Source organism: Heterodontus francisci, chromosome 7 (assembly GCF_036365525.1).
Source record: "Heterodontus francisci isolate sHetFra1 chromosome 7, sHetFra1.hap1, whole genome shotgun sequence".
NCBI lineage: Eukaryota > Metazoa > Chordata > Chondrichthyes > Heterodontiformes > Heterodontidae > Heterodontus > Heterodontus francisci.
In genome coordinates this window covers 34,694,776-34,721,035 of record NC_090377.1, presented here as the reverse complement: position 1 = coordinate 34,721,035, position 26,260 = coordinate 34,694,776, and the positions used below count along the sequence as shown (strand labels likewise).

At 42.9% G+C, this 26,260-nt stretch overlaps 1 protein-coding gene across 4 annotated transcripts in view; it reads left to right on the top strand.

Moving 5' to 3' along the window:
* The window catches only part of arhgap15 (Rho GTPase activating protein 15), an 806,049-nt gene that overhangs the window by 716,177 nt on the left and 63,612 nt on the right, over positions 1-26,260 (top strand). The window lies entirely within an intron of this gene.

Sequence of the window (26,260 nt, the reverse complement as noted above, 5' to 3'; positions counted from 1 at the left end):
TAAGTAGCCCCTGGGATACCATGTAGGCAGGGCAGCACCATCTGATTTTATCTCGCTGCTCACTCCACTGCTTTGAGTGCTTTATTTACAACTGTAACTAATTTTATGAACCCCTTTGTGACTTGGATCCTAGCCTAAACTGTAGCCAAATGCCCATCATAGCAGGAGTGAAGCCTATGGAAAATTAAAATGATGGCACACATACATTAATTTGTCCTTCTACATATTTTTCAAGAGTCAAATTTAGGCCAGCTCAAAAATTCCAACTGAGGCTAAATTTAGATATTCACCAAATTAATCTAAATTGGATTAGTTCTGGATTCAGACCACATATTAATTGGAAATCCACTCAACTTCCTCCTCACAGTTTACTTGTGGTACAGTTCCCTTGATCAATTCTTTTTTCACCTTATGCTGCAATTCAACATCTATCCTCGTGCACTAGTTCCCATTGAAGCAAGATCCTGAAGGAGAAACAGGTTTGGCAATTTCAGTGTTAGTATGTATCGGCAGTAACTTTTCACCAACTAGGTTTTCATTTGTTTATTTGGCTGAACAATTAAATACAAAAATTAACTTTAAGGAAACCCTTTCCGTCTTAATGTTAAACACAATAGTAAACAGAATAAACCTGATGATCAGTAACATCACGCTTTAAATTCACTTATGTGGAAGAGAGAAACTCTTGCTTTTGAAATATACATCTACATTTCCCGTCTCCTTCTCCTGTTTATTAAAAGGTCATCCCCACCCAAATTATAGTTACAGGCAAGTAAAAAGGTCAGTTACCATTAAAATTAATTTGGTTATTTTCCAACTAAACAAAGCTGCTGGTATCCACCTACAGCAATACTATTGTCCATCCTACCTTAGAGATGTTCTAGCGCTTCCTCTGGATCACTTCTTTTTTCAAGCATTTATTGATCTAAAAGTGAGGAGCATTTAAAATGTAGTTTTGCTTTCTCTGTTTGTGTATGACTGAAATTGTAGAGGTAGTTTAGTTGCAAGCAGACTTTGTCTACCTTATGAAATACACAAAATAATTCCTCCTGCACAGCTCTGTTAATAAGTACTTCATGTGACACCAACTGTTTTGCTCAGCTGCAGAATAACAAACATTACTAGACTTCTGTGCCTTGTGATCCATAATAGCGAATCGCTTGAAGTTACCTTTCATTGTTTTAGTCAAACCTCCATACTCTTGTGCCATTCTGCTGATGAGTCAAAACCCAATGGAGTTGATTTTCAGCTTGCCGCTCGGGTGTAAAACGAATGTTCCAGATCAACCATTCATTATATGAACCCTCGCTTTTCATTTCCACTAATCTCAATGGAAATGGAAATAGGGCAGCTTCTATAAAGGGCAGCTGAGTAGCAATGGCAATATTGCATCCTGGCAGGAAGTAGAAAATCTACCACAATGGCTGTGAGTTTTACTCCGTAGTATCAGATTCCTTTATGATAATAAACAGCTATTTTAATCTCTTCAAGAACACAGTGCAGAATAGGTGAATTAGATATCAAATTCATAACCATATTGTAGTTGGTATAGGGAGCAATGACAACAAGCATTGAGCTGGATCCTCTGGGATTGAAACAAAACTTATAGACCTACTGATCTTTCTGGACTGCTATTCAAAATGGCTGTATGTAGGTCCACGCTCAGAATATGTGGTAGAGGATGCCTTTCAGGGCACAGCCGCCAAGTTGCCATTAGGTATAAAAAAGTAAAACTTGTGGAGCTCATGCAGGATGCAGTATGTGCGATGTCTGATCTTGAGCTGGCCTTTCTACATTTTGGTGATAGTGTTGAGGATGCATCTCCATACCTCTTTGAAATCTTTCCTTAAAAGATAGCCTGGGTTTCACTTACAGGTGTTCTTTCCCAACTTGGTCGTAGAGATGACCACGTTGCACAGAGTGGAGATGCATTTACAGGAAGCTGTTGGGGAGTGGAGGAAGAATCTGAAGGGGCTTGTCTCGCACTGATGGCTGCAAAATATTCCAGGGTTATTGACTTATATGTAACACTGATCAAGGTCTCTATTGTTTTATATGTGCTATTCTCCTTACATTCTTTGATTTTACAAACGTATATATCTCCTATCCTATTCTATGAGTGAGGCATTCCCGAATATCTATTACTGCAATTTCGTAATAACGTGAAAAAATATACAGCATAAATAAAATATTTTTATATCTTGATGCAGTATTGATCTTAGCTTGTGATAATTGTCCAAAAAATAGTTGCATTTAGCTGCCATTATGTAGTTGTTTTGAGAGAGAGAGTGAGTGAAATTTTATACTCTCCCCCGCGGCGGGTTTGGAGGCAGGAGGGCATAAAATCAGGTGGGATGGTAGAGGTGGGGGGCAAGGTTGTTCCCACCACCATCCCGCCTCCGCTGAAATTTCATCTGGGGCGGGAAGAGCTGTTAACGGCCTTCCCACCCTGCTGCCAATTGAGGCCCTTGACTGGGCAATTAACCCCCAATTATGAGCCTCTTTCCACCACAGCCGCAATTACCTGTGCAGCAGGCGGCCCTGTCGCTGCACGGGAAGCACAGTAGGAAAAACCATGTGGGCTGCTTCCCGCCTCCGGGGGTGGGGGAGGGCCGTCCCTCATTCAAAGGCACAGTGCCTGAACAAGGGACCGGCGAGGGGGTCCTGCTGCGTGCCACACCCCTACGCTTACTGCCACTCCCACTCACCACCACTCCCCCACCCCACAAGACCCCTCCTGCTCTGACCTACCCGAGTCCAGGCTTCAGCGACACTCCTCAGTCTCCGGTAAGTGCAGCTACAGCAGCAGCCACTGCCTCCGTGGTGGCAGTGCAGCTGCCGACTGCTGATTGGCCAGCAGCTCTCCAAGGGTGGGACTTCCAGCATCAGGGTCCTAAATCCTATGGTAGGCCCACCGCTGTCCACTTAAGTGCCTGATTAGCACTAAATTGGCAGGTCTTCCGGAAAAGGGCGATGCAGGGATCTCGGTAAATGTTTCCCCCAACATCAGACCCCTTCCCCCAGTATATTATATGAGACTATTGTACAGGACAAGAAAAGGTCACTGCAGCCCATTCTGGCCAATCCCAAAGTTCAAAAAATACTTTACATACTCTATCTCTTATATTATTCAATTGTTTATTTAATCGAAACACTAACCAGTTCCCTCTTGAATTAATCAACACTGTTGGCTCTGCTCTTTTACTGTGCAGGATTTTCCACACTTTGTCATCATCAATGTAAACATTTTGTGTTCTTGTCCCAACGAAAAATAGTTTTCATGTGCTTTTTATTTAATTCTAGAGGATAAGCGCGCTCCAAAATAGTTCTTACTGAGACTGGATATTATTGAAACTTAAAGCTTAATATCATGCTAGGCCCACCTGCCAAGAATGAGGCACATCAATTTTGTCATGAACATTGATTTTTAACTCTTGTTGGAGCAAGGAAATGACTTGTTAAACAGATCAGTCCTGGCTGGAAATAAGCATTTACATACTAATAGACATCGAAGGTGAGGAAGCGCATTCCAGGGCCTGCTAAGGTGGATGCAATCCACAGGGGCCAGGACTGGTTAGACCAGCTGGTCACATGACTAACTGGCTGTTCCAGGGTTTTCTTTTGAACTGGCCACAAAGAGTTTAAACTCTGAAAGACTGTTTGCTCCTGGACTGAGAAGATCTCTCCTGTCTGCTCCCATCTCTTTCTCACAAGCCTCAGAATCCACTGAAGACACATGAACCTCAAGAGAGAAAAGTCTCCTACAGCAAAGGTTTAGAAGAATACTGGGCCCCAACGAAAAGCAAGACCTACCTACAATCAAGGACTCTATAGTGAGCTCAAAGACCTCAAAAAACTTTTCAGATATTGCCTCAAATTTTTCGACTTCATTTTTCTTCTCTTTTCTGTCTCTATTTGCATGTGTGTATCGCGTATGCATGCTAGCGTGGGCATGTCGTGTATCCATAGGCGTTAACTGAATTAGAGTTTAAACTTAAGTTTAATAAATTTCAAATTTTCTTCTTTAATCCTAAGAAAACCTGTTTGTGCTGGTTTCTTTGCCTTATAATTGGAAAGTGGTGAGCAAGGGGGAGCTAAAAACATGGTGTTTAAAATTAAACTCTGTTACAGTAAGACAAGGTGAAGGCTGAGAGGGACTCCTAGACACCTTTCTCACTGGGTCGTAACATTAAAAATGACTGTTGCTGATGTTAGTGGATAAACACTATGTGAGATATTAACCTGTTTATTTTAAATAGGTTAATGCCTCTCTTAAAATCTCTTGGTATTTCTTCACCGACGAAGATTTTAGGAAAGTTGTACTCATCGGTTGCAGGCCTGCTGGTGGCTAGTCAGGCCTATCCATGACTGGCAGATTTTCCCACAGCGGGTGCCAGTGAAGGTGTAGTTGTTGCTGGGGGTAAATGGATCTATCCTTTTCCTCCTTTTCTCTTTCATGCTGGTTCTTTGCTCGGTCTCAAAGACGTCTGTGGTACTTCTAATGGAGCATCTCCAGTCATCATGATCTATGGTCTGCGTTTCCCACTGGCGATGGCCGATGTGGCACACAGAAAGGGACTTCTTCAGGGAGTCCTTGAAACATTTGCGTGGGGCCTCTCTGTTTCATTTACCAGTGGTCAGCTCTCCATACAACACGATCTTGGGCAGGCAACTGTCATCCGTCCCTTAAAATAGCAGACAAGGATATCACATAAGTGAGTTAAGAGTTCATTTACTAACATTGTGGACAATATTTTCTAGGCTACATTCATGTGTGAGTGGTGATTTGAAGGTAATCTGAATCTGAAAGTGGCTCTATGTAATTCTGTTTATAATGGAACTTCATTAAATTGTTAAGGGGTGAATTTATAAGCAGAGTATACAAGAGATTATTTCAACATTAACTGAAAAAAGGGGAGAAGAAATGTGCTCAGATATTTTTCGTAAAGAAAGGTCCGTTTAACCTTCAAAGCACTTCTGCCTTTGAGTATATCTGTAGATCTGTAGACTGAGTTTTTGTGTGTAAAAAATGTTTTAAAGATTCACATCAGTCTTTCAAGTCTGGGCTTCCAGGTGACCGGAAAAATGATCCAATATTTTTTATAACTTGCAGTCACCTCCAAAAGCATCATGGGAAGACCAGTAAAAAGAAGTAACAAGGAAAAGGAAATATCTTAAACGTAATTGGTCAGGGACCTAACCTTAGAAAAGAAGTGGGAGAAATAGGAATGGCAAGAATTACAGGCCCTCGAATTGTGTCAGGTTGAGATCAACTCTGAAAGTTTGCTTTGTTCGTTTATTTTATTTATTTAAAGATACAGCACTGAAACAGGCCCTTCGGCCCACTGAGTCTGTGCTAACCAACAACCACCCATTTATACTAATCCTACATTAATCCCACATTCTCTACCACATCCCCACCATTCTCCTACCAGTTACCTACACTAGGGGCAATTTACAACGGCCAATTTACCTATCAACCTGCAAGTCTTTGGCTGTGGGAGGAAACCGGAACACCTAGCGGAAACCCTCGCAGACACAGGGAGAACTTGCAAACTCCGCACAGGCAGAACCCAGAACTGAACCCGGGTCGCTGGAGCTGTGAGGCTGCAGTGCTAACCACTGCGCCACTGTGCCTTTCTAGTGGAGATACCAAACTGATTAAATTAAATGGGTAGCATCTCTGCTAAAATATTAAAGCAAGGGATTTCAGAAAACATGATAACCATTTACCACCCATTTGTGGTGTAATTTCAAAGGCAAAGTGATTTTTAAAAATTCATAATTAAAGTTTGTTTGTGACTTTATTTTAATAGTTGAGGATTAATATTATAATATAAAACTACTAATAGTTGAGTAGCTTTATTACAACACTATGTATATTTCACTGTTATTTTGTGAGTTGAAAACGTGTCTGCCACAGGGAGACTATCATTTCCCAGGATCTGCGAGCAATTCTAAGAGTTAAGTATCTGCAAAACTGATGCAATCTTACATAATAAGACATTACTAGCTGCAGTTAATGATGATTCTACATGCTTGGAGTCAAGTACCAGGAAATTTGCAGTCACCTAGTTTATCAGTGAGTTTGGTTGTTTTAAGAACTGAACTATGTGGTATGATGGCACAAAGTGCTTTAATCACTATTTTGGTCATCAAGATGGTGGGAAATTGTCAGTAAATTCTGAAAACTAGTCAGTAGAATATTTATTAAATTTGTCAACAGATTGACTCCTTGTACTGCTGTATGTATGATCATGGAAATCCCATTTTTTTGCTTATAGCATTAGGTTTTCTAGCTTCATTTATGCACCAAATATTGCAAATTTATATGATCAGTTGATATTCTGAGAAATTCTTTCTGATTCTGCAATCTTTTGGCAACATATTGCATGCAATAGGGTAGAATGATTTTTCATTCTATGCAGTGTTTAGTGAAATTGTTCTAGTTTGGACACAGCAGGTAATTTGTAGTTATATAACAATTAGTACAGTAAATTCCTCAGTGATTTAAAAATTCTTTGTGAAACTTACTGAATTTTCAGTGTGTTCTGGCAACAGTTTGCTCAGAATATGAAGCCATTTTGCTTTCTTATTTAACAAAAACTTGTCAGATGATAAAACAAATCAAATTGAAGTGTATTTTAAATTTATCTGGAACTTGTCAAACCTCATAGAAGTGCAATGGGCTATTACAGGGATTAGAAACAAAGGCAGGAGGGGGTACTGGGTTGAAGCATGTAATTAATGGAGTGGAGTGCGGGCACAGAACCAAGCTCGTAGCTAATGCCTCAGGTGTGTGCCTAGGTGTAATAGAGCGCTTATAATGAAAGATGGGGTTCTGATTCAGGAAATAAAAATGTGTTTTGCAAATCAGCAAAGTTTGAACAGAGAAGTCTTTGCCCAGAACACCACATGCTCATTTCATAAAATCTAAAAACCTGGCACTCTCACAGGCATCTGCCACTCGATCTAATGCCAGTCTATAGTATACTTAGAAACATCTGCTTCCCTGCACAAAAGGGACAGAGAGCGCTTGACAGGTCTGTGTTAGCAAGACGTGCTCTGCCAGTTTTTTTTAATGAAAAATTCTAATGCTTCCCGTCAAACCATTAGCAATGATACAATCAGCACAGACCCATTAGAACATCAGTGTCCACCTGTGATAAAGAAAGCCATTTGTTTTCTTAAAGCTCACTTAATGTCCGTTTAACTCAATTTGTCAGGAAATGTGGAACAATTTCCTCTCAGCCTGCAATTTTGTAGCATTTTTCAAGTCAGAGGGACAGTAGAACATGAAGTCAAAGTGTTTGAAAGTCAGGGCTGCGCGAGGGCTGTGTGAGGGCTGTGTGAGATTGTTGACATCTGCTGAGGTGGGAGAGATCAGTAAGCAGGAAATGGGGTGTCACTCCTAGTGGTAGTTGCCATTATCTTGGCATTCTAATGAAGTGTCTGCAGCACAGAGCCTCTGGATGGCATCTTAACGCACGGATAAGCAAAAGCACTTCTCCCCCTTGTCACTGTCATCCATCTGCATGCACCCCTACTGCAGCCAATGGGATGGAACCGTGCTACAACATTCAGTAAGCCATTTAGACTTTATGCATCACATGATTGGTCACACCAAATATGAAAAAATTTGTATTTTATCGGTCATTCTGTTGTAACACTGGCACCTAGAGTTTGATATGCCGATGCTGGCCTCAGTAGCGTTTCTGCTAATGATTCTGAATATATTTTGTATAAAACCACTGACAGAGTTTAAGTAACTGCTGTCAAAAACACAAATTGACAACTGTAATTTTACAAAACATGACTACTGTCTCATTTGTAGTGTATTAAATTATTCAATTAATAATGCACTATAACAAAAAGTACCTTAATATTCTGTTTGAATAATTTAAATATTCAAATTTTTATTCTCCTCCTATTTTTTCTATTGTTGTGGCAAATCACAATAAATACAAATGATTAGCTAGGTGGCGCAGTTGACTAAGACCTGGGTTCAAATCCAGCCCAGGGTAAGTAAATGGAAGGCAGCCCTGCTGAGTAGCTGTTGTCATTCACAGGATAAAAGAGTTTTGCTACATGGTGTTCAAACTGGATTCGGGGTCAGGTTCAAGTTCATGTGAGACTGTTGGATTCCTTGCAGACAAGTGACTATTATCTTGGTAACATGGCAGACAGCAACATGCAACTTAATGGATATATGCCGTTACTTTTGTGGCATATAATAACGTGCCCAGATGTTCATATATGGTGGCACAATGACCCCGCCAGTACCCAGCAGTGATAGTCTTCTGAGTTTATTTCTTCAAATAAATCCAAACTGATACTCAATCATCTTCAGTGCCTACTGGAACACCTCTCCAGGAGTATAATCGGATCACGTGTAAGAGTCCAAGATTCAGTGTGAAATTAATATGTAGTGGGCAAATATCCAAAGCGCTAAGTCACTGAGAATTTCACAGTTATACTGTATACCAGGTTAAATGGGTCTGATTAACTGGGTGAGGCCGATCATTGCCTCTATTATGCCCTGAAAACAAATCTAGTCTGTGCTTAATGGAACATTAAATTCGCTCGCAACAGAACTGTGCCCATTTTGCATGTCAGTCTGTTTTCAAGTGTAGCTTGTAGCTACTCCATAATTTAGTGCTTCTTCAATGTTTTCCTCCATTGGCTTGAGTATAGGAAGTGGCATGCTGTTGTGTTTCAGGCAAAGGCTCTTGAAATGGTAGTGGCTAACAACCTCAGTGAGCAGAAGCCTGAGATGACCCAACTGGATACTGCACCACTTTGGTAGGTGCACAGACAGCCTGACCCTGATGCCCTGATGCTCTGTGGCATGTGTTCATTCATTGGATGTGGCAGAAAGTACCAATCTCTTGTCATCCAGAGAAATAGCAAGACCATCTCTGACTATTCCATGTCTGCCCTGTAACTCAACTTGCCCATTGATCTACATGAGAGCAGACTCAACAAGAGCATTGAAGCTACTGAAGCCCCTATCAATGGATGTCTCAATACAATCTCCTGACATGTCTAAGTATGGGCTGTAGTATGGACATTCCTGAGACTGCTGGTATAGGCTCTTCTATGGGAGATTTTGCTGAAGATTACCCTGGAGTTGCCATGCACCCCATGGTGAACTGCAGAAATTTTGATCCCTTGCACCAGAACCTTACACGTGTGGGTTATAGTATTTTCCATATTAACTACCATGTACTGAAAGCTCCTAGACACACTTTCAAAAGACCATAGCAACATTTTATGCAAATAGAGCATCCTTCTTTTAATAGCAAAGACCCCTGAACTCTGCATCCTCTTTTGCAGACAGAAGAAGCCACCTAGTTCCTTTTCCCCTAATGTCCCCATGCCTCTCCTGCTCATTTTTCCGCTTATTATCACTTAATGCACTCCCCACAAAGTCACTCTCTAAGCTCTACAGGCCGGATATAATTGAGCTATGATAGAATGGGGGCTTTGCAGGGCTAGAAAAATAGTTCCTGTTTAGGTTCCTTCAAGTATATCACTGGACCCCAATCCTATAGATATTTACCTGGAGAAAGCAAAGATGAATAAGCATATTGCCATCTTTAATAGCAGTTTGGTCACAGTTTTTATTCGACACAAAGACACAAAGGTGTCTTAGGCAGGCTTCTCAAAATGTATTAGAGGATGGAAGTTTTCTGGTCCTTCTTTGCTGCTTTTCTCCCTCTTAGTTGTGTGTACTCACCTTTTGAGTGGAGTCAAAAAAGTTGAAAATTATTATTGGCAGGAGGGCTCTCAGGTATAATATCAACATCATGCTGCTATGTAGATATAAGGGGTTCTCAGGAAGAACAGTATTTCAACATTTCAGGACAGTAAGTGTTAATGCAAAATGGAAGTGCAGTGAAGTCTTCCCTGATATATAATGGGCAAACTTGGGCAATTTTGAGGTACCATTGTATTTTTCATGGTTGTAACATTACATCAACATGAGATCTGAATGGGATTTCCTACCTTGACATACCTGGCATAATCATTGAACTTTTCCCTGCACTATAACCATGTCCTTAGAACAACACTGTTAGTATTGACATGGTTTTCTACTTCCTGTTGAGCATCATGACCAAACCTCTGAGATTTAACACCCATTGGGACTACCCTCCTCTGCTGCTCTTGGTTTAAAATATATAACACATATCTAACAAATGGTCCATCTGTAGGTGGCCCACCTGTATAAACTGCCACTCACATACTAGCTTGTAGAAACTGCAATTACGTTATAGCTTTGTATTCTCCTTTATCGACAAAATCATCAATGCCTTTTTAAGCCTTTGGTAGTCTTTAAGATTTGCAGCAGCATACAATTTCATACCCCTAATGGGCCTACTGCCAATCCCAGCCATAACACCCACCTGCAGTTTGCCCACTATGTGGAAAATAGGTTGAACAGGCAAACTCAACCAGGTTCAGCATTTGATGAGAACAGAAAGTGCCGGAAATACTCAGCAGGTCTGGCAGCATCTGTGGAGAGAAAAACAGAGTTAATATTCGGTCACAAACCTGAAACGTTAACTCTGTTTCTCTCTCCACAGATGCTGCCAGACCTGCTGAGTATTTCCAGCACTTTCTGTTCTCATTTCAGAGTTCCAGCATCTGCAGTTTTTTGCTCTTATTTCAGCAATATTCACCCCTTACCCACCTCCCTTCATACTCTAAAATTGGTCCTGGTATGTTTGAATCCAGATAACCCAATCAGAGCTGGACTTATGTTTCTTTCTGATTTGATATGTCAAGCCCAACTTTCCAGTATGATTGCAGCATTTTTATTCCCACATTGTTATGTTAACCATTTTCAGAGAATAGTTTATCAATTGTGAGAAGCTGAATGAATCATATTCCATACATCTGCAATTATATCTACTTCAGATTCAAACTGAAAATTGCCTGATAGAACATCGTTCCAGTTAAGAACCAATCATTGATTTATTTATCTTTTAACTGAATCTGCTGAACAATTAACTAATTATGTTAGCTTGAAAGTTTTTTTGGCCTAATTGTATGAAAGAGGATGCACTGCTTCTTAGCAGTGGAAAATATAGTTCACCAGACTAGCCAACATGAATTGCTGTATCTATCAGCCCTGAGTCCAGTTATGGGTCATAAAAGAAGAGTGATGAATGGTGGGATTGTGACAAGCTCCATATCCTCCAAATACTGTGCTCTGTCAGATTAACATTTCTTGTTTTTCTACCTTCAAACACAGGAAATGCAGAATTCTACAGAAAGTAGATTGATAAATAAAGGGCTGAATTTTACCTTAGGCTTTAGGACCCTGACGTCAGAACCAGATGGAGGTCCCGAGCCCGCACTTGGCGGCTACAGGACCAGCTCAGCGATTTTACTGCAGGCGGCCTTGCCTCCAGGCCTGCCGTCCAAATAAGCACAGCGTGCGGGCTCCTGATGCTACCAGCCCAATCAGAGGGCAGGTAGCTCTGAGGCCCCAGCAGCCCCATCTGGAGAGGACACCTTGGAGGTAAGTATTATTTAAAATTCTGGATGGCCAAGGGCGTAAGGCCCCACCGATCAGAGGGGAAAGCCCTCTGGGGGGAAATCGCTGGGGCCACAGGGGCTGCCTTTCCTGCATGTGGCCCCCTATTTACGCCATGGAGCCTCTGGCTCCTATAGCCTCCCCGGGCTGCCGCAGGGAGGCTGCCTCCATGAAGTTGACGGCCTCTTCACATGGAGGGAACTGCCCCAGCTCTGGCAAAATGCCAGCGTCCCCGCTTCATTGTCCCTAATTGGGGCCTTACTTATGCAAATCGGCAGTCCACCTCCGTGAAGCAGGCAACCCATCCATCCGCATCCCGGCTCGCCTCCTACCTGCCACTGGGAAATTTCCTTGGCAGCAGGACTGCATCGGGGAGCCATCCCGACACGGCTCCCCCTATTTTACCGGTCTCTGCCTCTGTGCCCCCCAGACGGGGGGCTGGTAAAATTCAGACCAAAATTATTCCAAATATGCATGATCTGGTAAAATATTTTTGTCCAAAGTACTACTGTATATTACTTTTTAGTCACACACTCTCTTCCTGCCACATATAAGGTTAATATCAGCTTTTCCTCTCTCAGTGCATCATATCTCCAAACCCCTCAATAGGATTTCTACCTTATAATCATTTCTATATATTCAGTATTATTTCAGTAACCTATTGCCTGGATTTGTATTATCCTATAATAACCATCTATTAATCTCCAGGTTATAATGTGGTACTAATATAAATGATTGCATGGAAACACCTCACTTGTAAATTCCAGAAAAGTTATTTTGCAATATGTAAATACAGATCTATTAATAAACCTTTGGTATTATTTTGCAGTTCATCAGCTTAAAGGTTAACAAGCTGCTTTCTCAAGAAAATATTAATGAATAATGGTAACTTATTGCCATGACTTTGACCAGTCATTTTATCATTGAGCAGAATTTTATAAAATATTGTTGTCATTTTCCTCTTTCATCAAGCAGTATTGTTAATCCAGTAGATTCTGCCTTCCAAAACTGACTTCAGATTATCAAGTCACTACTGTATTAAGGACAGATTAACCCTTTCAGTCCCAAATGCCCTGGGAATAACATTCTTTGTTATGCTGAAGTGGAGTAAGCCAGTAGTTCCCACCTCTGAATCAGAAGGTCGTGTGTTCAAGTCCCAATCCAGGCAGTGCATTGGAGATATGAGTTCCAGCCTCTGAATACTGGGTTGACATCCAATGGGATACTTGTATCTGATAGAAAGAGAGTTGCAATTCCCCCCCCCCCCCCACCCCAACAACACATCGAGCTAGTCGTGCTGGCAAGGTGCAGTGATTTGTCTAATGAACTATCCATGTAATAAAGGATCATTGTTACATAAATAACCCAGACTATGATCTGATGGATGTTAAAGATGTGGAGGAAATTGGTTACTGTATGTATCCCTTGGCACGTAGGGAAAAGGAGATGATTTGCAATTGAGAGTACTTTACTTGATATTACTTGGTCAACTGAATATGCTTCCCAACGACAAGGTAATCTCAGATTCAGCCAGATGAAAGCAAATAATACCTGCATCATCTTAATAGCAGGCTGCTATTTTCCATTATCCATTGTTGTAAATGCTGGTGTTGTGCAATATCTTTCTGCTGGAGTTTTATTGCAGCAATCCTATAAGGAATCATTCCTTGCAACTGGGAAAATAGCTTGGCAACAGTAGTGTCAGTGGTGGTAACCAAGTTATTATTAGTTCCAGTTGTTAGCAGTCAATTGTTGGACTTGAAAATGGATCAAAGGAAATACCATGAAATCCAGATTGTAAATCAGCTGTGCCTATGAATCACAGCTCTACTTTTACGAATTGTTATTTTGGTTCAAAAGTTATCAATACTATGTGCATATGTTGTATCACATTATTTACAGAATATTGTTGTGACACAGGAGCATAGACATTCCAATCAGATATAAGACCACCTGGAAGTGGGATGCTGCATGAGTAGCGCCTATATAACTTATAATCGTATGAAATTCAGCAGAGGTGTCATGAGCCATAGCTTCAAATGATAACTTTGATCACTCAGGAGTCAGCCTGATATTTGTTTCCATGGGTCAGATATTGGTCGGACTGTGAAAGCATCTTCCTGGGAAGCAAGCATTGTCGTGCATAATCTACTGTTGATCCTTGCCAATGAGCTGAACATAGAGAGAGCACAATCCTTTTTAGATTTCTGTAGTTAGCGGCATTGCACAATAGAACATAAAACTATCTGGGTGTAGCCTATAACTGCTGGGCTTCCGAAATACAGACATTTTCTAATGTTGCAAAGCTCTCATGCTGCTTCCTGTAGTCCATGAAGAAGGGGATAGAATTGGTTGCATCAATCACTTGCTTTATATATCTATGGACTGCAGATTGTCTGATGCATGCGTTGTTGTCAGTGGCCCATTGGAATCATCAATAATATACTTAGAAGCTCAGAGCTGTTGTGACCTCCACAGTCATTGGCAGTTCTTTGCATGGATGAGTTCGGCCGCAGATCACTTTGCAGCATGCGGCACAACTTATTCACACTCTCCCTTATGAATCAGAGCCTTCACAAGCGTCACTGTTCTGATGGCTGTAGTTTTGTACATCTCAGTCTGTTAACAAGGATATTAGAATAATGGTGGATGGATCTGTTTTACATATTTTCAGATCCTTTTCATCCTCCAAAAAGCACAGGTAGAGGGGGAGTCCCATAGTGAAACCTTTCGTGGTATTATTGCAACTTGTTTTTATTCATTCATGGGATCTGGGTGTCGCTGGCTAGGCCACCATTTATTGCCCATCCCTAAGTGCCCTTGAGAAGGTGGTGGTGAGCTGCCTTCTTGAACCGCTGCAGTCCATGTGAGGTAGGTACACCCACAGTGCTGTTAGGAAGGGAGTTCCAGGATTTTGACCCAGCGACAGTGAAGGAACGCGATATAGTTCCAAGTCAGGATGGTGTGTGACTTAGAGCGGATCTCGCAGGTGGTGGTATTCCCATGCATTTGCTGCCCTTGTCCTTCTAGTTGGTAGAGGTTGCAGGTTTGGAAGGTGCTGTCTAAAGAGCTTTGGTGCGTTGCTGCAGTGCATCTTGTAGATGGTACACACTGCTGCCACTGAGCATCAGTGGTGGAGGGAGTGAGTGTTGAAGGTGGTGGATGGGGTGCCAGTCAAGCGGGCTGTTTTGTCCAGGATGGTGTCGAGCTTCTTGAGTGTTGTTGGAACTGCACCCATCCAGGCACGCGGAGAGTATTCCATCACACTCCTGACATGTGCCTTGCAGATGGTGGACAGGCTTTGGGGAGTCAGGAGATGAATTACTCACCGCAGGATTCCTAGCCTCTGACCTGCTGTTGTAGCCATGGTATTTATATGGCTACTCCAGTTCAGTTTCTGGTCAATAGGAGCCCCTAGGAAGTTGATAGTTGGGGATTCAGCGATGGTAATGCTGTTGAATGTCAAGGGGAGATGGTTAGATTCTGTCTTGTTGGAGATGGTCATTGCCTGGCAGTTGTGTGGCACGAATGTTACTTGCCACTTATCAGCCCAAGCCTGGATATTGTCCAGGTCTTGCTGCAGTTCTACACGGACTGCTTCAGTATCTGAGGAGTCGCGAATGGTGCTGAACATTGTGCAATCATCAGCGAACTTCCCCACTTCTGACCTAATGATTGAAGGAAGGTCATTAATGAAACAGCTGAAGATGGCTAGGCCTAGGACACTACCCTGAGGAACTCCTGCAATGATGTCCTGGAGCTCAGAAGATTGACCTCCAATAACCAGGTGGTGGGCAGTCGCCTCCTTGTAGCAAATGTACAACAATGCTGCACTCTGGTTGATCAACGTGTACGCCCCGGTTCAATGCAGTAAGCGGCTGACCGTCTTCCAGCAGCTCCTACTGCTGCTGGCAACGTCCAGGCCGGTCATTCTAGGCGGTGACTTCAACTGCATCATCAATGCAGCTGGACGATCCGGCAGTGATGACAGCAAACTGGACTCTCTATGTCCAGATTTCTAATAGAAACAGTAAAAGATACCAAGCTGCAGGACATCTTCAGCAAACCTGCAGACGGAGCGCAGCGTAGATACATCTGGTTAAGATGGGACAGGTCTGCCCGTTCCAGGATTGACTTCCTGTTTGTGTCCCATGCTGTTACGGTCAGATCCACCGACGTCAAGCCGGTGCCTCTTACTGGCTGACTGTCACTTACAGGACGACCAGCAGGTTGGCGGGGGACATGGAAGCTCAATGCTACACTGCTATCCCCAGAGAAGGTTGAGGAACTCAAAAGGAATTACAAAGGTTGGAGAACCTTGAAACCCCTCTTTGAGTCTCCAGTTCACTGGTGGGAGGCGATCAAGGAGAACATCAAGAGGTTTTTTATCTTCAGAGGTGTTCAGAGGGCACGAGAGACAGAGGGAAATGTCCTGACTCAAAAGAATGCAAAATTTGCTCCAGCTGCCGTCGATGGGGGTCGAGGTCACAGAGGATCTCCAAGAGGTGAAGAGCCAGCAGGCCTCGCTCTTTGCCACAGAAGCCCCCAAGATCATTTTCCGGTCCAGAGTCCGCTCAGTTGAGCAGGATGAGACGTGCTCACGTTACTTCTTCCAAAAGGTACACAGAGAGAGCTCTGTTATCAGCATCCTGAAGGAAGAAGATGGCTCGGTAACGTCTTCGCAGTCCGACATACTAAGGATCAGCAAATCCTTTTATGCTGGGCTGTACGACGTGAAGCCCACAGACAGCACGGCTTCCCAATCCTTCCTGTCATCTATCACGGAGGCCTTAGATGACAGCATGAGGGAGCACCTGGACAATCCACCAACTCTGGTTGAGCTGACAAACACCGTCAGGTCCTTCGAGATGAGTAAAACTCCCGGAAGCGACGGCTTACCGGTCGAGTTGTACTCGGCTCTGTGGAACTGGGTCGGCCCAGACCTGCAAGAAGTTTACGAGAGTATGCTTCTGGCCGGCAGCATGTCAGAATCTATGAGGAAAGGCATCATCACCCTCAACTACAAGCGGAAGGGGGAGATGGCGGAAATCAGAAATTGGCGGCCCATCTCACTGCTTAATGTTGACTACAAGATTCTGTCCAAAGTCATCGCCAGTCGGGTCAAGTCTGCTGTGGAGTTGGTGATTCACCCTGACCAGACCTGCACTGTACCCGGCAGGAAGATCTCTGATAGTCTTGCGCTACTCAGGGATATGATCGCCTATGTACGGGACAGGAGGGTGGACACCTGTCTCATCAGCTTGGACCAGGAGGAGGCTTTTGACAGGATATCGCACACTTACATGATGGACGTGCTCTCCAAAATGGGGTTTGGGTAGGGAATCTGCAATTGGATCAAACTGCTCTACACAAACATCAGTAGCGCAGTCTCAATCAATGGGTGGGAATCATAAAATTTCCCGATCCAATATGGAGGCAGACAGGGCAGTCCTCTCTCCCCTGTCTTGTTTGTTTGCTGCATTGAACCTTTTGCTGAGTCCATTAGGAAGGATGCGGGCATAAGAGGGGTGACAATCCCAGGCAACGGAGGCTCTTAGGTAAAAACCTCCCTGTACATGAACGACGTCGCCATCTTCTGATCAGATCCACTTTCTGTTCGCTGACTGATGAGCATCTGCGACCAGTTCAACCTGGCCTCGGGAATCAATGTCCTCAAGGCCCGACGGGGAAAGGAGATGGTGGATCCTGACGGATGGTTCCCCGAGCAGACTGCCAAAGTCATTTGGCAGAATGCCTCATCACTAGAACTTTCAAACAAGCACCAAGACGTAGCTTGGCTGGTGGTGAGAAGGGCCCTCCCTGTCAGATCCTTCCTGCACACCCGGAGTCTCGCCCCCTCCACACGCTGCCCTCGAGGTGGCTGCGGTGGGGAAGAGACAGTTGCCCACCTCCTTCTGGAATGTGTCTTTACAAAGCAGGTGTGGGAAGAGATGCAGTGGTTTTTGTCGAGGTTCATTCCAAGCAGCTCTGTAACACAGGAGTCTGTGCTGTATGGGCTGTTCCCAGGGACGCACACCGAGATAAGCATCAACTGCTGCTGGAGGACCATCAGCTCGGTGAAAGACGCTCTTTGGTCTGCCCAAGACATGCTGGTCTTACAGCGCGAAGAGCTGTCCACGACCGAGTGTTGCAGACTGGCACATTCCAAGGTCCAGGGCTATGTGCTGAGGGACGCACTAAAGCTTGGGGCAGCCGCTGCAAAGGCTCAATGGGGAAAGACCACTGTGTAAGGGCCTCCCACCAAAGTGAACTGAGGGACTTGACCCATAGGAAACCCCACAGGCTGTATACACCAAATATGGTTTGGCTGCAAAATGTACCTGGCAGGTAAAATGGAATGGAAGGGTTGTGAGGCAACTCACTCCTGTATTGAAGAAAATGGATTTCCTTTGCACTTTTTGGAATGTCAACTTGATGCTGTTTTGAACTATTTTGTAATGTATTTTTTATAGATTTGTAAAGTATATTTTGGGAAAAAAAAGGCACCTCGTGTTCCAAGCCGCCCTCCCTGTGTGGTGGAGGCATCCCCCGCCGCTGGTAAGATCCCAGCAGCAGCGAGAAGAGACCCTTAATTGGCCGTTAATAGGTGACTTAAGGGCCTCAATTGGCCTTTGGGTGTGAAGGCTGTCGTCAGCCTATCCCACCCCCTATCCGCCCCTTCCCCTGCCCCCCGCCACACTTTGCGATACTCCGTGCCTTCAATCCTGTCTCGGGGCCACCTAAAATCCCAGCCACGATGTTATGGAGGTGAAAGATGAACAGTACTTAAACATGATCAGGAGGTGCCCTTTGTTGTTCTCGCCAACATTACTCCACAGACCAGTAGCAGCAAAAAAAGCTCATTAATTGGTGTTTCATCTCACTGCTACTCATGGGATGTTGCTAGCACCGAATGACTGTGTCTACCAACTTAACCAATACAGGGCTTCAAAAATAATTCATTGTGTGTGAAGCACTTTGTGGTGTTTCAACATGATAATGCATTTCATAATTTAGAACTGTTTCTCTGAATCGTTTGTACTCTCATTCCATGTGTGTATCTCTTTGCCATTTTTCTGTTCTAATCATTCCCTCTCTCTCTCCCCTCATACACCTAGCTATTGGCACCCCATTTGTGTTTTTTTTATTGTGCATTTAGTACTTCAGACATCAAGATGTCAATGTGTACTTTACTAATTCCTAATAAATCCCAATAGAACTATTTCCACTTCATATGGGCAAAGATATCATGCACTGATCGTAGACTGATTGAATAGCACGTGAGAAGTTAGAAATAATAGGGAGATAATTAAGTCACACAGGTTACTAGGAGGCCAATTCTGTAGTAGCAAAGGAATTTGAACCCAAGCCCATAGAGTTTGAGGGGTAGAAATGCATCTCAGATGATGGCACAAAATGAGCAAAATTGGATTGGCTGCCTGTGATATCCTGCATCTGATATTTAATTCCATTGACTGTATTGGGACTGAATGTCAGGTGCTGCTGATCTGATACTGCCTGTTTTGCACCACCACTCAAGATGAATTTCTACCGCTAAAGATTCTCAAAAGAACCTAATGAGCCATCATTTACCCAATTTTAATCTTTCCTTTCCTCCCTTTCCTGTTCAGTGTCCTTTACCCCTTTCGAAGCACTCTGAGCTTTTCTTTTTACATGAGGAACAGTATATGAATGCAAATTGCTATTGTATGCAAATACACTGTATGCTGTGGGACAAAGCCATGCAGATCAGGAAGATGCTAGCTTCAGTCCTTAAATTTGTATTGCCTCAGCCCAGATGGCATTTGGTTATTACATTGACAAATACAGTCCCTTGTTCTTGATTCAGGTGCCCTTACTGGGAACACACACATGCCTGTGCTTGGTGAGGACTGTTGTAGATTTGGTTAACATATTGTCTAGGTACAAAGATGGATGAGAGACATATATCAGAACATCACAATTAAACATGGAAACATGCCCCAGTAGAGCTCACCACCTTGTGGAAGGGTTAGGGAAGAAAATTTGAGGCAAGATTAGACAAGGAAAACCCGAATAAGTGCACAGACTTACAATCAGGATGACGTCATTGTGGAATAGCTGGCTCAGCACCTTGGGTTAAAAAGTTGCACTTGTTTAAGTTACCATGAGAGGCCAAAAGCCAGAACTGACTGCATTTAACTAGAGTTAGGGTTGTCAAATACTAATTGACAAATACAAGCAGATGAGTGCTACATTCATTCCATGAACAATGACATCCACTTGAGTCATTTAACTGATATAATTAACTAGAACAATCTGTAACTGAAATAAATAATCAGGTTTTAACAAAAACACAGAATTTCTGTTAATCATAATCACAACCATAGTACAGTATGCTTAGTACATGGTGTTAGTCATAGCCCAGTGTTAGCATTCTTGCCTTCAAGTCAGAAGGTTGTGGGCTCAAGACTCACTCCAGAGACTTGAACAAATAATTCAGACTGACACTTCAGTGCCGTACTAAAGGAGTGTGGGCTGCTTCCTGGCTCTTAGGGGGTCCTTTGTTAAAAGGGACCTGGCACACCAGGAGTGGGGGGCTGCTGAGGAATGCTGCATTGCCAACAATGTTGTCTTTTAGATGAAAAATTAAACCGAAACCCCATCTGCCCTCTCTGGTGGACATTAAAGATTCCATGGCACTATTTTGAAGAAGAGCAGGGAAGTTCTCCCTGGTACCCTAGCCAATGTTTATCCTTCAGCCACCACCACGAAGAAAAACTTATCTCGTCATTATCACATTGCTGTTTGTACAACCTTGCTGTGCGCAAATTGGCAGCTGTGTTTCCTACATTACAACAATGACTACACTTCTGTTACGATCAAGTGAAGAGGGGTCAATGGTTCCCCTTTTTTCCATCTCCTCATTTGACCACAACAGAGTTACTTCTTTTTTGAAAAGGATATACTTGCCAGTTAAATGAGTGTTCAACTGTTTACGCACTGTCATAAAAGAACCACAGAGGTTTTCTTGAGATTAACAAAGAAAAAGGTTAGCTTTTTTATATTTAAACCAATCTAAGTAATATAATAAAATATGCACTGACTTGCACTCACACACACACACACAAATAGGTTACAGAGTAGGGAAGGATAGATTGGTTAAATTAGAGTCCAGAGAAATAAAAGGGGTATACAGTCTGTGGAGATTGGTGACTCGGCTGTCTTCAGGCTGAATTCGGTGGTCATGCAACTTTCCCTCGGTGGTCCTGATGCTTCCGATTTAAAGATGTAGATGGCTGATTTGGCTGTTCTGCTGGATACAGTAGTGCGGGGTTGATTTCCTTCAAGGAGTCTCTGTCTGCTGCAGGGGCGTCCCTGGTGGTCACGGTCAGCAAACAGGGTTCGAAGCTTTCAAGGTGGGGTGGAGAGGGAAGATGGAAGGACCCCCACTCTCATCAGCGTCTCAGATGCCTGTCTCTTTACTGCAGAGAAAGCAGAAGCTGAAGCACACAAGGGTGGGCCTGTCACATGACTGTCTCCCAGTGATTCAAACATGGGTCATTACTAATGCATTCCCCTTTGCAATTAAATTAGTTTATGTCTGGGAATGCCGTTCTCATAGCTAGGGTCTCATTGTTCAAGTGATCCAGTTTTGTGGTTCATCTCCACCAGTTGAACACCTCAAGTGATTGCCTTGATGCCTTGCTAACTCAGACTCCTCGGGTCATTGTCCTTGACGGGTCTTTGCAGACATGGGGTGGGGGGGGGGGTGTAATTTTATGCTTTCCCCCATGGTGGGTTTGGAGGCAGGAGAGTATAACATCGGGCAGGATGGTGGCTGGAAGGGTTCCCACTTCTGCCAAAATTTAGTCAGAGGCGGGAAGGCCTGTGAATGGCCTTCCCATCCTGTTGCCAATTGAGGCAATTAACCCCAATTAAGAGCCTCTTCCCACTGTACCCACAATTAGCCGTATGGCAGGTGGCCACTGTCGCCGCATGGGAAGCACAGCACAAAAAAATGTGCGGGCTGCTTCCCAGCTCCAAAGGTTGGGGGTGGGTCCCTTATTGAAAGGCACTTAGTGTCTGAATGAAGAACCCGTCATTGGGAGGCGCGGGCCCACTGACAGCCACCCCCATGCCCTTGCTGACCCCTATACCCCCTCCTCCGCTACCCCCACCCCACGAGACTCCTCACACCCTGACCTACCTGAGGCCTTTGTCCAGCGATGCTCCTTGGCCTCTACTAGTTACTCCTCCAGCAGTAGCCACTGCCTCCGTGGTGGCGCTGCAGCTGCCAGATTCTGATTGGCTGGCAGCTCTCCATGGGCGGGACTTCCGGCGACGGGATTCTCGATCCTGTGGAAGGACCGCCGCTGTCCACTTAAGTGCCTGATTGGCATTAGATTTGGTTGGCCTTCCGGAGAAGAAGCGACGCGGGTATCTCGGTGTCACTTTTTCTGGACATCGAGACCCCCGCCGCCAGAATAAAATCTCAGCCATGGTGTATCCATCTCAATGGATTGGAATGTGGAAGGTACAGTGATGCAAATTGGGGTAGCAATTTAGCAGCGAGCTCAAATCACCTTTATTCTCTTTTTAAAATTTAATTCAGTTTCCAGCCAGTGGACTAAAAATCATCATTTGACATAAAGCATGTTTTCAAGCAATTCAAAGGGAACTCATTGGCGGTAAAGAGCTTTGGGATGTCATGACGTCATGAAAGGCTCTATATAAATGCAAGCTCTTTCTTTCTTACACAACAAATACCATAACACATTACTATTGTAACTATTTTAGCATTAGGATATCTAATGCCAAATCTTATGTATAACACTTCACAGTTACTGGATGTCACATAACTTATAAGCGTGTATTTTTTTTTTGATATATTAGACCATTTGAGTTCTAGTTCAGCTTAGACACGTGGTCAAAACTATAATCTTTCTGAAAGCTGATAATGAGTCTAAGGATTGACAGTATCAGTCCACTACTCAATAGAGTTGAGTCCACAAGATAACTTGTAAATTTTACAGACGTTCTCCCATATATTGCTCATAGTAAGCCATAGAATATATAATTTTAAAAGGGAGCATTCACCATGTAACACATAATATACTGTCTTGTTGCAAAGGTGGAACTATATGTAATTTGGAATACCTCTTTTAAGGTCACAACGTCCAATTGTTGTAAGTAGGCACACTGTTAGGTTGATTAGAGACAAATAGTTGGCTTATACACTTATCAAAAATTTGACGGAAATTATGCATGGGTGACAAAATGTTACACCTCAAAATGTTGATATTTGTGTAGCTTTTATATACTATATGCAACCACTTTGAAATAAAGCTAATGGATTGAGCAGCATTAATTCTTAGTATCAATTGTTTAACTTGTGCTCCACACAGCTACCTCATCTAAACCATGTTGAATGGGAAGATGTTGAGTGGAGGCTCCAAAATCTCTCACATAGGGGGACAAAGAACATTAGAGCACAGGATCACAACTGGTAAATCATTTGCATCCTTTCGTAGATTGCCCCTCTATTATTGGTCTGGGAGTAAGCCATGTGCCCTCCTTCTCAGCTGTAACAGTGTCATGTGAGGCAGTAAAACAAAGGGGTTAAATTAAAGAGGGCAACAGAGTGATTGATACTCGAAAACTCCTCCATAAAAAGAAAGTTTTAACTCCCACATACCTGACAATTTCAGTTCAACGTAACATTATCACAAGCTTCTCTGTACTCAGGTTGACACAAAATTGCCAGCTAATGTAGAGGGACTTAAAATCCAAGAAATTAAAATAGGATATTGTTCTTTCATTTGTTAGAACTCAGAGGAGGTTGTCAAAAGCTGAAAAAAGAGGGATAATGTGCTTGAAGGAAAGGATGCAGATTTAACTGTGAAAGCTTCCTTCTTCTCATTCTGAAAAGGAAGCCTAAGTGCTGTCCTCTTTTAACACAAACACTTCATTATATTCAGCGGTGAGCTGCCGAGGTAAAAATAATTGTCTAGTTACCATTATCTGCAGTGGTTGAAAGTTTTACAGGAAGCATGAAAATGGTGTCAGAAAAACTAGCCTCAGCAGGTTTGTGTGAAAGAACAAAGCAATGTGACTGGGTGATTTATAACAAAAAAGGTATATAGTAACTGAAATTTTCTACCTAGCTGCGAACTATAATTCATACTGATCTCTCAGCAAGATAAAGTACCTTTTCTGTGAATGACCTGTGTGGTTAAATGATTTTGATAAATGCCAGTACATAATAGGTAACTGCTTTACAAACAACCAAGATAAACTAGGCTTACTGGGAGATGAATGGTAAATCATTTTCCCTGAGTATGTTTAAGCTCGACAACCTCCTTGTCAATGTATAGTCTGCTGACCTCAGGTGGAGCTGTTATAAGATCAGAGGAGCCTTTGTATTTACACTCAAAATGTGGCTGCTGCTTGCAGTGAGAAACAGTCAGCTGCACAAACGTTTCAAAATTACTACATTTGCAGCATTTTGTAGTTGCTGGAAGATATTGAGAGTACTTAACTCTGATGGTCATTAGCATGGAAATGCAAATGTTTGCCAAGGATATTAACACCAGTTTTATCCTAACTAAGCCCTTACATCAGGAAGGAGCCAACAGTATAAGTGGCATGAAATGTGTGGACTTGGAGGCCACAGCCATTCCAGCAGATTCCCACTGTAATTTCAATGGAAATCCATTAGATTGGCTTACAACTTGGCTGAAACCCAGTTATGCCAGATCCCAGCCTAGTGCTGAAGCTTCTAGGATAGTTTGGTGGGGTGGAATGAATCATACATGTCCTATTCTTATTCAAACTACTAAGTAGCCAGTAAAATTAGCAGCAAACAACTACTCAAAAGATATGTAGTGTGGCTCCTTTCATTTTGATTGGAAAATGCTGAATGAGGAAATAATTATTTATTAGGATAAAAGAGTGAATTAAAAAGAAGTAATCCAATTAAGGGTCTAAAAAGCATCACGAACCATTAGAGTTCCATCCTCTTAGTTTAGATGCAACATTCACATATATCTGTTGTCAAATATAATGTATACCAGATAACAAATGTTTGCATATAACATCTTCAAGGACTTCAGAGACAAATCAATGGTTGGAGATGGGGTGGTAGTTTGCTAGGACAGAATGATCAAGGGTTGTTTATGTGGAGGCTGTGATGATGACAGTTTTGAAAAGGTTCTGATGAAAAGAAATGATTTACAATGTCAGATAGCATGGCAACTGGAAGAGCACTTGGGTGGCTAGGATTTTAATGGAAATGGATTGAATGAGCATTTGTCTAATCAACAAGATGGGCATAGGAGGTTTGATAGAGTCATGAAATTATTGGGGTTCAGCAAGCGCTAAGGTGAAGGTTTGACGTTTCACAGAATCACAGAATAATACAGTGCAGAAGAGGCCCTTCGGCCCATCGAGTCTGCACCGATGCATTAAAACACCTGACACGTTTGGCAAGGGAAAGAGGGGAAACAGTAAAGACAGATGAAAGGATGGTTTCTATCTTAGTGAGAAAGAAATCAATGAATTCCTTGCACAAATGGTTAGCCGTTAGTTTCTGCATTGCCTTTTTACTGAATAATCACCTCCATAAACAGACCTGAGACGTTATCAAGGAAGCACTATGGCCTGTAGACTCTGGTCGAAGGGTACCTCTTAGTTGGTTGTCTTCTCCTTTGCTGTGGTCTTAACTTGTGTGCTTCTGTCATTTCCTCATCTTCTTGCTCATGCTACCTCAATTATATGAACATATATGGGAATGCCCACTGTGAACCCCATGGTAAGGGCTTCACTATAGTAAACTGGGAAGAAAAAGATTTTGCTGCCTGATACTGCTAAAAGGCAGCTTGCAAAATCCTTTCTTAGCTATTTTTCTAGTTGCTTTAGTCAAGTCTCAAAGTTTGGGGACATTTAAAACCTGTAAATTCAACCACTCCTGGTTGGACAAGACGTGCAAATAAATCAGTCTCTTTTCTATACGTGTAACTTAAGTCATGTAATGTGCAATACTTGTGTAAGTGGCAAAATTTCTGAGATAACAGCACTGCCGTCATTATCCTGTCAGGCACTACTTTGGGGACTGCCACATCTTCTGCCAGCAGCTAATTGTACCAGAATTTAGTATGTCTTCTGGCTATTCTGATTTATGCAAAGCTGGAATTTCATTGATTTTAATGACGCTGAAATTGCACTGACATTTACGCCACTTTCTACACTGATTTTGCTGAGAGGAGCTCATGTCCAAATTTCCTGCTCTGCGCACCTGCTTATGGTGCAACGTAAAAACCGCCATAACTGTAGTGCCAGCAGTAGAGGTAAAAGTGAGTGGTCTGCTTGTTGTCTTCTGCTGCCATAGTGCCTCACTCTCATCACCTCTTCCCTCTGTTGCTCCACTCCCTCTTATTTTGCTGAATAGGGGTATTCCCATGAGGCAGGTCATTCCAGCTGCTTAGTCCTTTGACGCATGGGGAAAGGGCAAGGGTCTGAAACATATCACATGCATTGAGACTGACAGCACTTTGGTTAAGTATAGTGTAGGTGTCAGTAAGAAAAATTCAAAACAATTCTTGCTTTCAAACTCCAGAAATCTGTTGCACTGATATCAGGGCTATGCTGCGTCTAAATTTTTGGGGTGTAAATCTACGCCAGTGCATTATTCATGCAAGTCCAGAAAACTTGCATAAGCTGGTCATTTGCATGGGGTTG